General features: G+C 46.3%; 1 protein-coding gene and 1 long non-coding RNA gene across 4 annotated transcripts in view; one reads left to right on the top strand and one right to left on the bottom strand.

Moving 5' to 3' along the window:
• Positions 1-7,643, top strand: part of LOC310667964 — a 36,264-nt gene extending 28,621 nt beyond the window's left edge. The window contains exon 3 of the long non-coding RNA XR_014506489.1: positions 135-7,643. This is a non-coding gene — a long non-coding RNA (uncharacterized lncRNA). The remainder of the gene's footprint in view (positions 1-134) is intronic.
• Positions 1-9,028, bottom strand: part of PCGF3 (polycomb group ring finger 3) — a gene marked incomplete at its 5' end in the record, with an annotated part of 59,121 nt that extends 50,093 nt beyond the window's left edge. For all 3 annotated transcript variants that reach the window (XM_083420637.1, XM_083420636.1, XM_083420635.1), the window contains one exon: positions 8,727-9,028. The remainder of the gene's footprint in view (positions 1-8,726) is intronic.
• Positions 9,029-17,177: the final 8,149 nt, after the last annotated feature.

Genomic DNA, 17,177 nt, shown 5'->3' with positions numbered 1-17,177 from the left:
CTTTCACTCCCTTTAAGGAGTCTCAAAGCGGTTAACATTCTCCTTTCCCTTCCTCCCCCACAACAAACACTCTGTGGGGTGAGTGGGGCTGAGAGACTTCAGAGAAGTGTGACTGGCCCAAGGTCACCCAGCAGCTGCATGTGGAGGCATCAGGCGCCATCCTGGCAGCAGGGCATCTTCACTTGATCGCAAGTGGCGCTGGTGGGACCTGGTGCCTGGTGAATTTCAAACACTGCCTACAAGAAATCCAAATTATCTCATGCTGGACCTAAGCATCTACCACGCCTTTTGCATACTGGGTCTACCTCATGAATAGACACCAATTCTTTCCACCAGCCAAACCATCTTTAAAAGATAAATGTGCATCCCAGGCAAACTAAGCACCAATGAAGAGGTAGGCCTACCATACAAACAATGTCATATGTAATCGAAGGAGTATGTGGGTACATCATCAATTAGCATCTTTTCAGAGTGCAACATTTCAGAATTCACGCTATGACAACTAACACCACCTGTTGCTTGCTAGGACATCTCAAACTCAAATGGCTATCACTGAGTACTTTTTTTTTTTTTTTTGTATCCTGTAGAATCTCTGGAGAACGCAATAGCTTTGTTTGCACACATAACACTTTTTCAACCCTGAAGTTTGAGATCAATTAACATACCTGACACTTGCATGTGGGTAAAACCACCTAACCCTGAATAAACATACTCTCCAAAAACAATGGCACATGTTAAATGATCAGCAGCAAGTTACTCAAAAAGTAGCATTCATACTTACGAAGAATGAAACTGAGCAATGCACTTAAAACATGTAGGTTTCTATAGTGTATTCAGAAATCTTATCTTGGCAACCGAAATTTTTAACTATTGCAGATCAAAATATTTTTGAGCTGAAAAGTAACACTCATGCATTTTCCTAAAGATGAAAGAGCAGTTTGCATTAGTTCTGAATTATATATCACTGCTATTAATAAGTAGGTAAAGCAGAATGCTCTGTTTGGTTTTACCAATTGACCTGATATGAACCCATGCATATGGATATATGGCAACCTACTCACCCGAATTAAATATTTCTGATCCTAGGATTGAGCAATGGGTGTTAAAAGTAGCTGCAACAGAAAAAACTGTCAATTTTTTGGTATTTGATTTTAGAATGTGATTTGCCAGGTAAGCCTCCATCAAACAGTGCTTAATTGCGGGGGAGGGGTCCCCTAAAAGCTGACGACTTGGAAGTAGATTACTGGGGTGCAGATGTGGTCAACATCAATATTTGCTGTGGCACACAGGAAGGCAACCATTTTCAGGCGGAAGAGGAATAAAGAAGACTATATTTCAGCCTCAAGCACTCTGTTATAATGCATAGGTTTTGAATCAAGCCCTTAGGGTAGCTTCCCATGAATCCCTCCCACCTCTGGAAAGTATCAAGAACATACAGTATTGACCAACCCATGCACTCAAAAACTGCATCTTACTAATTCGTCAATACCCTTGGCAACAGTTTCTACTTCAGAGTCCTTCTATTCACAGCTCCCAATGTGGGCTGAAGCGTTCAGGTTTGGAGTACGTGGCTCCAGATTTCACACTATCAGACACACGTAAATAGAAACAATTGCACAGCTTTGGAACAGCAGCAGATAGAAGCAGATTTGTGTGCATTTGAACTGTCTGATGACTCTTAAGAACAGCAAAATGTCGGGGGGTGTTTGGTTTGAAGGATATGTCTTCCAACATGGTATAACTGTAGAAGGCTTTCAATTGCATTTAACTGGTACAGCAGTTTCATTCTTGGTAGGTTTTATAGCCCTCAGCAGTTATGTTTAAACAGAACCACCCTGAGAAAGCACCTTGAGGGCAACAACTCTCTAAACAAGTGTTTCCCTAACTTGGGTCTCTAGCTGTTTTTTGAACTACAACTCCCATCATCCTAGCTAGCAAAACCAGTAGTCAGGGATAGGGGGAATTGTAGTCTGGAAACAGCTGGAGATCTAAGTTTGGTAAAACACTGCTCTAAACCGAAGTCCACTGCCAAGACTAATGGGTTCTTCTCTTTCACCTATGAGACTAGTCTGGATGACCTTGGCTGCTCATCCCTACTTTATAGTCACTGACACACAAGATCATTATAAAAGTTCAGGTAACATACAGCATACCAGTAATTTATTGATGAAGTTTCCTGTCCTTTATTGTGACTAACCCATTGGTAGTCAACTTGTGGAGTGGCATGATCAGCTTGGATCTGTGGCACTCTTGGATAGGAGCAAGTCATCTCATGCAACCAGCTGTGGCACAGATATATCTGATTAATATCTAAACTAATAAAAAGATAAAAACGGAGTCAGTCCGGCACTTCTGCCAGCTCCCAAGATCAGTAGAGGCAGCAACAGCTCAACATACATGGGAGGGAGGCTGTATATGTACTTTGGTGCGTAGCAGAATGGTACCATTTTGATCTTGACTTGCCACACTATTGCCAAAAAGGTTGACAATCCATGAAAGCACTAAAAGCTCAAGGCCACTACAAACAGGACAAGAGTCCTACATGAGAAGCACTTCAATCCTGGAAATAGAATGCAGCCTGGGTATATTTCACTACACACATTTGTGGCATATAGACCTATGATCAAACAGTGTAAAACCTTTTTGGTAACTCTCTCTACAAACAAGTTCAGAAGTACAAGAAAACTCTACTGTGTGCAAAACTACACATGCTACACGTACAGCCACACACTCTGTACTTCAAGTTGATCCATCAAGCTAGGGAACTGACAGGAGTCCATGCATGATAGTTGCATGTTGTTTCATATTTGGAAATGTTTCTCACGTAGAAAATTTCTCACATTTGATGTGACTCCTGCTTTCTGACTATACCTGGTGAGATGACAACATTTGTTCTACTTCCATGAACGACAAATAATTACAGTGACGAATGACACATCTGTGAGTGGCACCTTACTTAACACCACCACTTCATTCCCACTGAACATTAAATTCATTTAAAATAAACTGGAGGTGGACAAAAACTTCCTTAAAAATAATCTCAAGTGGAATAAAGCTTCTCAAGCATTTTTTTAAAGAATAAAACTCTCTGATAAGAACTTCCCAAAGCGTAATCGCTGTTATCTTCCAAACTCACAGAATTTTTAAAAGCTGGTGTTGCTGTTAGGAGGTTGATCTTAACTTTATAAACACTGGAATCAAGGGCCATTCACAAGGGTCATATCGGAGGGGATAATAAAAGGTATCTGTTCACAGCAGCTCAACCACACATCTAAGAGAGGAGCATTCATCCTTGTCAAAGCGGTGACAGGGTTTTTTTAAAAAAAAAATATGATGACAGGGTTAAGGACATCAGAAAGGAAAAAAGTTGCAACTGTCTGGGGATTGGTTCTGGGAGTGAGAAATTATACTCTACTTTTCTCTCAGTTTATTTGAAGAATGAAGGCGCAAGCCAGAAGTAAGTTTTAGCACTTCATACTGCTGATGGCTTACATTATTCCATCAACCGAGAATTGCTGAGGAAAGTGGTGCTAAGATCACTTGTTGGAATGGGGAAAGTTATATGACATGGAGGGAAATGTTCTACCAGGAGAGGTGCTCTGCTATGGGGTGTTCATATACATATACATATACATATACATGTACAAAAGTATTTGTATTGTGAGCACATGGGAAACAGTGGCTCATTTTTAAACTTACTTTTTACATGTAATAGCTGGAAAACCTGTCTTACTCGGAATTTGAGGGGGAAAAGTGAATAAAGGTAAAGGTACCCCTGCCCGTACGGGCCAGTCTTGACAGACTCTAGGGTTGTGCGCTCATCTCACTCTAGAGGCCGGGAGCCAGCGCTGTCCGCAGACACTTCCGGGTCACGTGGCCAGCGTGACGAAGCTGCTCTGGCGAGCCGGCACCAGAGCAGCACACGGAAACGCCATTTACCTTCCCGCTATAAAGCGGTACCTATTTATCTACTTGCACTTAAGGGTGCTTTCGAACTGCCGGGTGGGCAGGAGCAGGGACCGAACGACGGGAGCTCACCCCGCCACGGGGATTCGAACCGCCGACCATGCGATCGGCAAGTCCTAGGCGCTGAGGTTTTACCCACAGCGCCACCTGCGTCCCTATAGAAAAGTGAATAAATATGCTTAATTTCTTCCCTCAGTCATTTTTATAAAAAACCAACAACAGGGCATTCTTCAATATTTCTATTTAAGCCAAAAGCCTTTTCATTTTAATGTTACAATACTCTCAAAGTGAATCAACCTGCTTCACAGAAAAGGAGTGCCTTGCAGTCCAGTCCTATGAATAACTGAGCTCTGGCAAGCAGCTTCAATATCAGGTAGAATTTGGTGGCACCAGCAAGACTTTACACCCAAAGAGTTTGGCCACTGGCTGCTGTCGGCCAATCCAAGACACTGCGGCAGAGCGGCAGCCTAACAACAATGCACTAACCAACCATTCCTTAAGAGCAGGGAGGGGTCAGCAAACTTTTTCAGCAGGGGGCTGGTCCACTGTCCCTCAGACCTTGTGGGGGGCCGGACTATATTTGGGGGGGAAATGAACGAATTCCTATGCCCCACAAATAACCCAGAGGTGCATTTTAAATAAAAGGACACATTCTACTCATGTACAGACACACTGATTCCTGGACCGTCCACAGGTCAGATTTAGAATGCGATTGGGCCGGATCTGGCCCCCGGGCCTTAGTTTGCCTACCCATGCTTAAGACACTATGCAACAGCTTCATGCAAATGCCTTTCACAGGTGAAATGTGGCTGAATCTGGACCACAGCAGAGGTGGGCTGCATATAAAATTCAGAAGATTTTATTCGTACAGTCCCCTGTCTGCCTTTGGGGCTACCACAGAGCCAGCTATAGCTGAATAAGCCTGAGTGCCTGAAATATGATAGTAACTGGCTGTAATGGGAGTTCAGCTGACAGGCAATGTTACAAGACAGACCTGCCCTACTTCTCTCACCTAGGATGGATGTCACTAAGCCTACATCGGTCCAAGCCACTTTCTGCACCAATCACAGCTACACAGAACTGAAGCGCTTGAATGTAACAAAAACCAGCATGACAATCACATTTTCAAACATGCGATGTATGGGTGTGCACTTTTAGAGACTTGCACTTTTAATTTCACTAGTTGAAGACACGAAGTTCTTTGTATTAAATCTATCTGAGCCACTTGCCACTCCAAAGCCAGATTACCATGGCTAATATCAAACAGCTCTATTCTATGATTCTATAACTATTTGTTTGTTTATTAAATGTGTATACCTCTCTTCATCCGTAAATCTCAGGGTGGCTCACAACATAAAAAATATATAATAAGAACAAGAACAAAAATAAACCAATAATCCTCCTTCCCACAACACATTTAAAAGTGTATTGGATGTTTATCAGCCCAAGGCCTGGCAGAAGAGGAACGTTTTTGACTTGCACCTAAAGGTGTATAATGCAGGCGCCAGCACATAAATGGTACCTGAAAATGAAGTTAGCATAAAGACTTGCAATGCTAAGTTGAAAGTATTTTCACACTAAGATTTGGCTATTTGGGGTAAAATTGGTCAAAAGTGAACTTTGATCTTTTCTATCACAAAGCAAGCGCAAATAGGCTATTAGTACTACGTATATAGATTAACTCAATGGTTTCATAGGCTTAGCAGAGATTCTTTAATCAGAAGATCAGCAATGACAGGTCAGTTTGCTTAAATAAATAACTTGCCCACTACTGCCGATCTTCCCCTCTAACATGCAGACACAGAACCCTCTGCTAAGAAGTATTCTCTGTTTGCAGAGAACTATGATGAAGCCCAACAGCCCTAACAAATGCTCTTGAAGAACAGATTGTTAACACCAGACACGCCCCAGAATCTTTTGCAAACCAACAGTGGCTCCCTAGTAGACATGTTGACATTGAAATGGTAGAAAACTTGAAAACTCTTGGCTAAGGCAACTTCTGGCATCACTGCAGTATATGTTAGCTCCACTTCTACCCTTGATAAATTTTAGCAGCCTTAAGATCACTTTGCAAGACATTACAGAAAGAGGCGCAGGTTCTGCACTGTATGCATGGATAAAAATCACACACATAATGTTCCCAAACATTATGGAGAAGAAGCAGATACGTACAAAAGTTAACACATACCAGCTTCTGTTATGTGAAGCGGCTGTCAGTATATTTAAATAAGATCTCTCTTAGGTGTAAAGTTTGGCTATGACCTAGCAAAAAGCTTCTTAAGTGTCAGTAATGTCTTCCGCACGGTAAATACCTTTGTGAAACAGGTCATCACAGGTTAGAAGCAAAATAGAGCTTCTGAATCAGGGGTAACAGAAAGCCTGAATTACAGTTTTAGGCTGAAGCTCAGCAAAAGAGCAGGGACCAAAGATGTTGTAACGGCATCATCCAATGCCCTCCCCCCAGGCTCTGCTGGCAGAGTGGAAGTGAATGCCATCCACTTCCAAGCTTTTTAAAAATGTGACTTTTTTCATTTCCCTCCCACTGTTTTCAAAGAGAGGGAGAGGTTCAGACACACTCAGAAACATACAGTATCTAGCTTTCCCCTGGGTTTGGGGGTTTAGTAGGAGACCAGGATGACTTAGGATCTTTTGGATATCAGCAACTTCCCAGAATCCCCCCTTTTTGGTCCTTTCCATGTCAGAGCTCTCATCAGTTGGGCCAGGGCACCAGAGAGGAGGCTCAGACATCTGCTCTCCCCACCTGACATCAGGTAGAGCTATTCCATCCTTCAGCCCCTGAGACACTGTCCCAGGACCGTAGGAATGCATAGAAAGATACTATGAAAATATAATCAGATAACAAGGAGAAATATATATATATGGGTAACTTCAAGGATAAGCAGACATATAAAGTTAAACACTGCTAGAAAAAGGGTATAAAAATACATTTGGAGTCTAGATTTAAAAGTGTAGCTTTACCTTTAAAGCACACATTTTCACACACCATTGCATTTATTAAATAATATAGCAAGCATTTTAAACTAGAAATACCAATTCTTGCAGGAAGATTTAGGGCAATTTATGTGGAGCATATGAAAATCTAGAGCCCACTTGTAATTAGTTATGAAGATGTATCTATTTATCACCAAATCCTAATCACATTCCCACAGCATTTACAAAACTGAAATTCCAACATGATAAAGTGATTTTAACAAATCCAAGTTAAACTGAACTTCAAGCCACAAAAGTGTGTTTCTTCAATTACACCCCAACACCAGAAGTACAGATCTCAAGTTCACAACACACTAGCCTGAGGTAAATCATGTTTGCATCACATTTACTAACACATTATCTCCTACTTTTTTTGACAGTGCACCCATCCCAGAATAGCAGAGCCACTCAAAATAATTTCTGAAACAAAATTCTTTAGTTATCAATAGCACTATAGATAGTTCATCTCAACTACGGATTTGATCACCTCTCCTATTGCTTCCATCAAAGGAGGTCTTAAAACTATTTACTATGTGAGAACATTTGGCTAAATTGCTGGACATGAACTTCCTTAATGGCAAAATCAAGAAGAACTCTGAGAAGTATCAAATAGTGGAGTGGAGAATTCAGAAACAAACGAAAGCAATACTTCATTACAACAAATAACACTCATATAGACACCTGAGGCCATGAACACCTTGAGAGCCCAGGCTGCTCCAATGTGGGCAAGCTTCAAGTTAGTTACTTGCTGATACCAAGCCCAGACTTCTGCAGATCAACTTGAGAGACTCACAACTATGCAGTAACCTTAAATTGCGCCAGGGCGAAATCCCCAATAAAACACAGCAAACCACACTTTCCCCCTTTTTCTTTTCTTTTTGTACCCATGTGGCAGCCTTCCAGTTTAAACTGCACTTGGGCTATGGGAACCACCATAGTACAAGCAAGGCACCGGTGTGAACCAGCCCTTAGTCACCACACAAGCAGAGACTACTCCTTGGCACAACTTGGGGGCGGGGAGGTGGGTTGAGAAAGCAGATAAAATCAATGGTAGCTTTTCAATGCAAGGTATTTGCATTTTAAAAGAGTGTGTGTGTGTGTAAGGGGAGTTACACATTTCTGAAAGATCTAAGGACCCCTTCCACTTCTGGAGGGGTGGGTGGGGAGGCAAATGGGGAAGAAGACTTATTCTTAAAACCAGCTTATGGTTTGTGGGGAGGAGGGCTATAATTACCAGGAGTGGGGCAGAAGGAGAAAGTGTCCAACTCTGGATCAGGAAGACCACCCCCACCCTTTCCCTGGAGGGCATTTGCTGCAGTCTCAGAAAGTTGAGGACGCGCATACCCTTCAAACCCACCTCCCCAATTCCCTCTCCTTTTTCCTTTTCTTAAACCAACACCTCCCCTTGACATAGACAACCCCCCCCCCGAAAAAAAAACCCCAAAATCCCAGAGGTGTGTGGCGAGGAGAGCGCAGGAGCTTTTGGCCCTCCGCACCTCTGGCACATCCACCTGCCCCCCTCCCCACCTGCCCCCCTCCCCAATCACAACCCCCTTCCTGTCGAGGGAAGCAGGGGGCGGCCCCGGCACGCGAGGCATGTTTTTTGGGGGGGTGAGGGCGCGGGAGGTGGTCTCCCCTCACGGCCGCCCCCCAAAACACCTTTGGCCCACAGGCGTGAGGGAGGGAGGGAGGGAGTCAGCCCTCGGCGGGGGCCTCCGCCGTAACTCCGGGCAGGGAAAGGAGGCGAGAAGGGGGGAGAAGACACTGACCTGGCTGGGGGGAGAAGGAGGAAGAGGAGGAGGAGGAAGCAGCGGCGGCAGCAGCAGCAGCAGCAACGAGGACGGCGCCGGCCACGCGGGTGGGGTGGTGGGAGAGGGAGCCCGCTCCCCTCAGACACACTCGCCGGTGGGGGATATTTTTATTTTTATTTTTAATATATATATATATATATATATGCAGATATGGAGACAGACGTGTGTATATGTGTATCTATATATATATATATATAAACAGAGCCCGGAGAAGGTTAGAATGGGGGTGGGGGGGAATTATTCCGGTCGGGAGTTAGTACAACAAAGAGGCGGAAATAGCCGAGCCGAGCCGAGCGCGCCGGAGCGGGGGCGCCGCGAGCCCCGGAGCATGCGCGCTCGGGACGGACCGAGAGCGCGCCGCCTCACTATACCAGCAGCGGCAGCAGCGCGGCTGGTGCCGGTCGGCGGCCAAGTCCCTCAGACCTGGGCAAAGGGAACCTTCGGCAGGGGGAAAGGGGCGGGGCCTGGCAGGGGCGGCGACGCCCACGTGAGGGCGGGGAGGGGGGAGTCGGAGGGCGAGAGGACCTTTAACGCACACGCCCCCCTCCCCACGCGCGCGTGTGTGCGCGCGCACGCGCACCTTCCGTTCCCATGGCGACGGGCTGCTGCTTTCTGGGCCCAGGTCTTGGCTTGCGCCCTGATGGAAGTGGGGCTCCGCATATTCACGGCACCCGCGTTTCTTTGCCACTCGCTTTTCCACGCTTGCAAGAAGGCCACGCAGCAGTGTTAAACCGACAGCTGCTGTTGCCTTTGCAAGCGCGTCAGCAAAATGTTTTTGAAACTCTTAATAAAATAAAATAAAAACTCAGTCACGCTTAGCGAGGTCTTGGGTATCAATAATAAGACTTAGGGCAGAGCTTCCCAAGTTTTTCGTCTACGCGACACTTTTTTTTATAAAAAATAATAATATTTATTAAACGTTTAGAAGTTACACAGAAAAGAAAAAAGAAAAAAGAAGAATACAAAATTACATAATAAAAAAGCAAAAACAAAAACACAATACATCAAAACACAAAAACAATTAAAAACACCTCCAATCTTTATCCTTATCTTATTTCCTCAACCTCCTCACACCTCCCATTTTTGTATTCCAGTTATTAATTATATCAGCAAATCTTTTCCGTCTTTCACTGCTTTCTATCCTTTAGTTATCTTAGTTTATTTTAACCTTATCTTACCATCAAAATCTTAAAATTTATTTATACTTAACTCCATATCATATTTCGTCTCCGTGACACTTTTTAGACATGCACCATTTCGCCACACAGTAATTCAGTCTTACTAACAAATCGGAGGTTAAGCTAATACCCCTTATAAAAGCGTTCGCGCGACGCACCTGCACACTGCAACCGACACACTAATAATGTGTCACCACGCACAGTTTGGAAAGCTCCAACTTAGGGGCTTACAGAGCGATTGCATCCCCACACCAAGATGAACTGCTATTTGAGTCCCACCCCAGTTCATATATATTTCTGGCTACTTCTCTGTGACTACACATAGAACTGTAGAATTGTAGAGTTGGAAGGGGCCCTGAAGGTCATCTAGTGCAACCCCCGGCAATGCAGGAATACAGTGGTACCTCGGGTTACATACGCTTCAGGTTGCAGACTCTGCTAACCCAGAAATAGTGCTTCAGGTTAAGAACTTTCCTTCAGGATGAGAACAGAAATCGTGCTCCGGCGGAGCGGCAGCAGCGGGAGGCCCCATTAGCTAAAGTGGTGCTTCAGGTTAAGAACAGTTTCAGGTTAAGTACAGACCTCCAGAACAAATGAAGTACTAAACCCGAGGTACCACTGTATCAGCAAAGGCATCCCTGACTGATGGCCATTCCACCTCTGCTTAAAAACCTCCAAGGACTCTGCAACCTCCCAAATGAGACCATTCCACTGTCAAACAGATCTTACTGTTATAAAGTTCTTCCTGATGTTGAGTTGGCATCTCCTTCCTTGTAACTTGAAGCCACTGGTTTGGGTCCTACCCTACAGAGCAGGAGAAAACAAGCTTGCTCCATCTTCCACGTGGCAGCCCTTGAGATATTCGAAGATGTCTATCATATCTCCTCTCAGTCTCCTCTTCTCCAAGCTAAACATACCCAGCTCCTTCAACCGTTCCTCATATGGCTTGGTTTCCAAGCACTGCTGTAGTAACGTTTGGGAAAGAGCCACATTGAATGGAACTGATTCCATGTGTCCCCCCCTGCCACTTCTGCATCTGTATTCACTATCTGTCGTGGCAGTGGGTTAATCCTCTGCCAAGCACTCAATAACACCCACTGCTGCTGCTGGCATCCATCTGCCTTGGGTAGGGTTGCCATACGTCCAAAATTTCAAGGGTGAAATTAGTGTACGGTGGGAATTTTGAAAAATCGTCAAAATGTCCGGGTTTTTGAAGGAGGAAGTGTGTAGAGTGGTACCTCTGGCTGCGAACGGGATCCGTTCCGGAGGCCCGTTCGCAACATGAGCAGAACGCAACCCGCATCTGCGCATGTGCAGGTCGCTATTCGCCGCTTCTGCGCATGCGCATGACGTCAATTTGAGTGTCTGCGCATGCGTGAGCGGCGAAACCCGGAAGTAACCCTTTCCGGTACTTCCGGGTCGCCACGGGATGCAACCTGAAAACGCTCAGCCTGAAGTAAATGTAGCATGAGGTATGGCTGTACGTATTTGATTATCACTCTCCGCCTTTTTTGCCTTTCCTCCCCGAAAAGGCTCAATAACTGCTGCGATGCCCTGCACTGAAAGTATAAATTGTTCCACCAAACTAAGGCTCCTCTGTGTGATTGGAGACTTTGACTGGATTTGGCAGGGGAGGCAGGGAGAAAATGTCCCTGGATGTGCCTACAACTCAGGTTGTGTGGTTAAGGAACTGCACTGCACAGTCTGTAGAGCATGAGACTCTTAATCTTAGGGTTGTGGGTTCAAGCCCCACACTGGGCGAAATATTTCTGCATTGCAGGGGGTTGGACTAGATGACCCTCGTGGTCCCTTCCAACTCTACAGTTCTGTGATACTATGATAGCTCCCTTTCCTTTGCCTCCAATGTGATTGCATCTGCTACACCACACAGGCTAGGCATACAAGAGGTGAGGGGATGCATTTTCCCGCCTCGCCCTGCCAGGGATCCAACTTCCCTCTCCTTGCTTTGCAAACCTTTGGCTTACAGAGTGAGTCACTTGAGGTTGCTGCTGTCAGTGGGTGTTTTGCAGCTCCTGTTTCTTGCCTGTCCTGGCCTTTCCCTCGGGCTGGTTGGCAAAAGGGACTTTCCCTCCCGCGGTCCCCTCTTGAACTCTCCTCCCAGCAGGAGCGCTCTGTGAGCTCCGACCTTGGGAGCCATATGGGTGCTGTGTTGTGTAGGCTCCCATTCCTTCCTTTTGGGTGCGTGGGGTCATAAAAAGTGGTTGTGGGTAGCGTGAAGTAAAGGTAAAGGGACCCCTGACAATTAAGTCCAGTCGTGAACTACTCTGGGGTTGCAGCGTGCCTTTGTCTGCTTCCGCAATCAGTTTTTCCGGGTCATGTGGCCAGCATGTCTAAGCTGCTTCTGCCGAAACCAGAGCAGCACACGGAAACACCGTTTACCTTCCCGCCAGAGTGGTACCTATTTATCTACTTGCACTTTGACGTGCTTTCGAACTGCTAGGTTGGCAGGAGCTGGGACCGAACAACAGGAACTCACCCCATTGCAGGGATTCGAACCGCCAACCTTTTGATCGGCAAACCCAAGCGGCACAATGGTTTAACCCACAGCGCCACCTGCGTCCCTGTCGGTAGCATAAAGGGGTTCAAACCCCAACCTTTAGGATTCCTGGGTGTTGACAATACTGGGTCATCGCTGGCTCTGGTATTAGTGAATTTGGGGCACTGGTCTCATTTTTTACAATTATTTTCCACATTTTTATTTTTTACATGTTGTGATGTGTCCTCAGTCTTATGAGTTCATTCGCTCTTTGTGAGCATCATTGACAGAGTTCCAGAAAGGTAGACTTTGGTAGCTTCCAGGGGCTCTGGGATGTTTGTGCCTGAGTTTTCCTGTGTTGCTACATAAGCTGCATCTCCCTTCCTCTGGGGAAAATAAAATTAAATAATTATTATATAGGATTACTTGGAAAGGACACACGCTTACCCTGGCCATGCTTTCCTGGGAGTAAGTGCTCAGATAGACTTACTTCTGAGCAGAGAAACAGAGGATCGCACTGTAAAGCATCTATACGCTGCCTTTTCAACAACTGCTCAAGAAGGCAGCTTGGAAAACCATAAAAACGTACATAACTTTTAAAAAAATCGTAAAAGCAATGGCAGTAATGCAGCTGCATCAAATTTTAATTTTAACATTGATTCACGATGTCGAATCAAGACCTATGTACTACGTATTTGCCTCTTTCTTTTTTTAAGTGGTTAATATGCCCTCCGCCGATAGTAATGTTGCTGCATTAGTGAGCTATTTTCCAGTTGTGTGTTTAATAATTGAAATGGTGTGACACACAAATCATTTCACTAGAGTCACAATGTACGGTACTCCTTGATATTCTGTTTGATAATCCCATTTAGCCCTGTTATACCTGCAATAGACTTCAGCATATTGTGGTGGAGAGCCGGTGTAATTTGAATTTTATCTTCACAACAAGCCAGAGAGGTAGAGTCAGATGGAAGACAGCAATGTGTCTTCTGTGGTGATTTGAATTCAGGTCTCCCTAGTCTAAGTCTAGCCTGCTGTTTCATTAAGCCACACAGGCTATCCTAGATAATGTTATATCTCCGCCAGCCTTGAGATTTTACTTTGCTGAAGAGCAAAGTTTTCCCAGTAGTGATGTATGGAAGTGAGAGCTGGACCATCAAGAAGGCTGATCGCTGAAGAATTGATGCTTTTGAATTCTGGTGCTGGAGGAGACTCTTGAGAGTCCCATGGACTGCAAGAAGATCAGACCTCTCCATTCTGAAGGAAATCAGCCCTGAGTGCTCACGGGAAGGACAGATCCTGAAGCTGAGGCTCCAATACTTTGGCAACCTCATGAGAAGAGACGACTCCCTGGAAAAGACCCTGATGTTAGGAAAGATGGAGGGCACAAGGAGAAGGGGACGACAGAGGACGAGATTGTTGGACAGTGTTCTCGAAGCTACCAGCATGAGTTTGACCAAACTGCGGGAGGCAGTGGAAGACAGGAGGGCCTGGCGTGCTCTGGTCCAGGGGGTCACGAAGAGTCGGACACGACTAAACGACTAAACAACAACAACAACAAATATGCTAAGTTAAAATATTGCAAGAGTCTACAGAGCTATCACTACAATTAAGAAAACTTGAAATGGTTTGGACTGGTTTGGATGCCTCAGTGCAGTCCCTCTACAATTCTGTCTGCACCAACCCCATTACACAATTCCAAAGGTGTAGGCATTCTGCTGAGGAGGACAATACTGAGAGCTGCCAAGTTAATCTCTAACCATTCATTTCCTACCTCTCAAGCCTAAACATTCTCATGGAGTTTGTTATGTTCCCAGGTATTTTATTATTGTTATTATTAAGATAAGAAGCCACAGAGAAAGCCGCCATTCACAGCACTTACAGTGCAACTTCTGCATTATACTATTTTCTCGTTGCATTTCTTGCAAAAGCAATTGATCCTGTTATTTCCTTCCTTTTCTCCTTCAGGCGGCCAAACACTAAGGGCAGAATGACTCCACAAACTAATACTGTATACATTTTCCTCCAAGGGTCCTATACAGCCGAGATGCTGAGTTTGTTTGTCTTTTTTCTATTAGTAACTCTCACTTCACAGAATTATAGTTCCCAGGCTTTCCCGGAAAGCAGGGGAGACAATTAAAGCAGTTTAGGCCTGTCCAATAGAGAGTGTAGTAGATATTCTGTGTAGTAGATAAGCCATTTGACACTACCCCTCATGAATAGTCCTCTCCAGGATAAAAGAATTCTTTACCCAAGAGGGCAAAACTACCTGCTTCCAATCCCATCACCATCTGGCTTTGATTCGTGCCCAGACGCACACCTGGGAATTGTAACTCACACTGGATCTTCCAACACACATTTAAGACGTGAGAAGGAACCTTCTGGGGCTGCTTCCCTGTTAGGATGGTTTTCTGGCAGAAAGTTGGGGGGGCGTTGCCAAATAATATTTATTGGTTTTCCAAATTTTTAGTGAATCAATACCAAATGACATCAGATTTAATACGATTTTTTCCAAAAAGTTGAGTTCCCACTCATCATCCCAGATGTGTCCCTACTTCCACCCATTGCCGCTTGGTATTACATAAAGGTAAAGGGACCCCTGACCATTAGGTCCAGTCGTGGCCGACTCTGGGGTTGCAGCACTCATCTCGCTTTATTGGCCGAGGGAGCCGGCGTACGGCTTCCGGGTCATGTGACCAGCAGGACTAAGCCGCTTCTGGCGAACCAGAGCAGCGCACGGAAACGCCGTTTACCTTCCCGCCGGAGCGGTACCTATTTATGTACTTGCACTTTGTGCTTTCGAACTCCTAGGTTGGCAGGAGCAGGGACCAAGTAACGGGAGCTCACCCCGTCGCGGGGATTCGAACCGCCAACCTTCTGATCGGCAAGTCCTAGGCTCTGTGGTTTAACCCACAGCGCCACCTGCGTTCCCTGGTATTACATATTTATCTCTAATTCACATTTCATTCCTTATATTCGATTCGCCATTATTAATTTTCTAATTTTCATTTGTCCTTGCCCCATATCCATCAGTTATCAATTTATCGATTCCTGCTCGTATATTTACATAACTGTCAGGGCTGGCTCCGGGTCCCAGCTCACCAAGGACCAACGCTAGCCGATAGTACAGTATCAAAGTCTTTATTGAAGAATAGTCTCCATTTACAAGTCTCAGCGTCCCAGCCCTACGTCTGGACTTTAGACCGGCGAAGCTCTGTCTGGATCTCCACCCCCCGTGCACCAGTTCAAGACTCTAATCTTACTCCACCTCTTCCTTCTCTCTCTCTTCCTCTGGGTCTTACTACCCCCCGGGGTCTCATTCCTCCTGGACTCTTCCGACGCGGAGCTAGACCCCTCTGACTCCTCCCCCTCTCTTCGGCGGGCTTTAGGACCTGGCTCCTTACCCGGGCTGCCCACCTTGCCGCCCTCCTGTACATTTGAACTTGGCGCGCGCGCGCGTTTTACTTTCCGGATGACCGTTTCCTCGCTCCCTGACGAGGGTGTGGCCACTCCTGCCTCACGTTCTCCCTCTGCCTGCGCGCTCCCTGATCCCGATGCCTTGGACTCCTCCCCCCTACTGCACTCTGGGGGGGACGCTGGTCCGGATTTCCAGCTGCTACTCTCTGAGTCCCCTTCTTCCCGAGGTGTCCCCCTGGGCACTCCCCTTGCCCTGACCATGGGGGCCCCTTTCTGTGAATCCTCCGAGTCACTGGAGAGACTCAGAGATCTTGGACTACTGTCGCCGCTGACATTTCCTTCCGACTCCTCCCCCTCGCTCTCTGTTTCTTCCCTCTCCAGTGACTCTGCTCCTGAACCCCTGACATCCATCCCCCCCTCGAAGCCCCCCCTTCCCCCCTCCCCTCCCTCCGGCGGGGGTGCTGGGTGCTCCGTCGTTGTGGGGGTGAATGGTGGATACAGTTCGTCCCCCGTGGCGTGCATCCAGTTAGAGAAATCCGGCTCGTCCTCCATGTCTTCGCCGACCTCATTCTCCTCTGCTTCCATCTCCGTGCCGCCATGCTCGAACCCAACGTCCTCCCCCATCACGTCCATGTCCCTCTCACCCTCGTTCCCCTCTGGGTCCGTTGCCTGCAACAGTACGGCGCCCACGGCTCTGTCTGAGGCGTCTGTTTCAACCCTCATCGGTTTGCTGGGATTCACATGCAGTAGCTGCCCTTCGGACGAGAAGAGACGCTTAAGGTTCTGAAAGGACTGCTCCGCTTGCTCCGTCCAGATGAACTTCTTCTTCTTAGAGCTGAGCGTGTCAGTAATGGCCGCCGTCTGCATCGCGAACCCCTTGATGAACTTGCGGTAAAAGTTGGCGAACCCCACAAACCGCTGGACCTCCTTCCGATTGCGCGGGCTCTTCCAGTCCAACACTGCGCGAACCTTGGCGCTGTCCATGGCAAGCCCCTTGTCCGACAGCTTGTAGCCTAGGAAATCCACCTCCGTCCTGTCGAACTGGCACTTCTCCAGCTTGGCATACAGCCGATGCTCCTGCAGTCTCTGCAGAACTTCCTTGACGTCACCTTCGTGGGCCTCCTCCGATTCTGAGAATATCAGGATGTCGTCCAAGAAGCAGACGCATGTCTTGTAGAGGAGACCCGCCAGGACGTGATGCATGAAAGCTTGAAAACAGTGGGCGCCATTTTGTAAACCGAAGGGCATAACTCTGTATTCATATGTGCCCAGGGGCGTGAACATGGCAGTCTTCCACTCGTCTCCTTCCCGTATGCG

Source organism: Podarcis tiliguerta (genome assembly GCF_965153285.1).
Source record: "Podarcis tiliguerta genome assembly, chromosome: 17".
Classification (NCBI taxonomy): Eukaryota; Metazoa; Chordata; class Lepidosauria; order Squamata; family Lacertidae; genus Podarcis; species Podarcis tiliguerta.
Note: the sequence above shows the minus strand (reverse complement) of the source record. Positions and strands in the feature narration are given on the sequence as shown.